This window comes from Plasmopara halstedii (assembly GCF_900000015.1).
Source record: "Plasmopara halstedii genome assembly, contig: Scaffold_2604, whole genome shotgun sequence".
In the NCBI taxonomy this organism is placed as follows: Eukaryota; Oomycota; class Peronosporomycetes; order Peronosporales; family Peronosporaceae; genus Plasmopara; species Plasmopara halstedii.
Window position 1 is genome coordinate 528,665 of NW_020189511.1, and position 1,334 is coordinate 529,998.

The window sequence follows — 1,334 nt, forward strand, 5'->3', positions numbered from 1 at the left end:
CCAGTTAAATGCTACGCACCTTTTCTTGGAGCGGTCTATAGCGTTGCAAAATGGAGGCAGAAGACCTTTTGGCTTGGACAACTGGTTCCAGTGACTTCAAAACAAGATATAAAATTGTTTGATTGGTTTTAAAATAATATTGCTTAATGTTTGGAGCAGAATCTATAGGCAGAAGTGGTAGTCTTCAATTTTGACCACAACAAACACGAGAGACTACAACACCCAGTAGCGTCTACACTTCTATAGATCTGTCATAGAAAACGCAAGGTTACAGTTGTTATTTACCGTCCTATGAGATATATCACAGCGGAGAATCGTTTCGACCCGTCTAAACAAAGATATTCGCTTTACTGTGGTGATTGCACTATTCCTTTGCTTCATTCTGTCTTTTCCTATGACAGCGACTCGCGCTCAGGCCTTGGAGTCACAAGGGGTTTCAAAACCTTGTACATTTGTAATGGTTCTACTTAGTCGGCTTTACCATGCACCGCGAAGCATGGGTAAGTGGAGCGAAACATCGACCCGCTCGTAAATGGAGCGACCGGGGCCTTCAAGAAGCTGTAAGTCTATCCTCAATACTTCCAGCAGATGATCTTATAGAGCTAAAAGAGTTGTTATTGGCAAAAAAGCAAGAAATAAGAATACGGTGAGGTCACCGAATTTGAACAATTGGTTACTAGAGGAGCTGAGCCCTATATCCGTCATAGATGGATCTATTATTGGATAGACATCATAAGGTCTGAGTGCAAGGACGTCGATAGCTTTCATTTATGTTACAGCGGATGCTTTCTATCCTCTGTTGAAAGAATGTTACGACGCGCCGACAATACACCTGACATGCGTGTTGTTCCCGGATAATTAAGTTTATCTAAGTTTGACTTCATCTTGTAAGTGGGATGGGTGAGAAACGGTAAACCTTCTCCCGGCGCGGACTTTCTGTGCTAACATGGCACATGCAAATTGTCTCATTGCGCTGAGTAAATCTGGCGGGCTGTCATGAAAGAGGTTGTAATGCAACAGCAACTGCCACATCCATCAGCGACATTCAATCGTCCGGTATCGTAGCTGTTAACGCCACATATTGTAAATCATCTTCGAAAATTCATGCGCTCACATTCGTGGAGAGCACGGAAAATCGGATATGGAAAATCGGCTATGGAAAATCACATGGATCACATGGGAAAAGTGCATAAATCGATGTGCTTTTATAAGTCCTCGTTGAAGAGACAAGTGGGTCTTTCAAACGGACGGGGGTGCTTTTATCTGTTGTTTCGGGAAGAAACATGGCCTGCGTACAGATCGCGTCAAGATAAAAGTCGGTGCTCCTGTCTTGA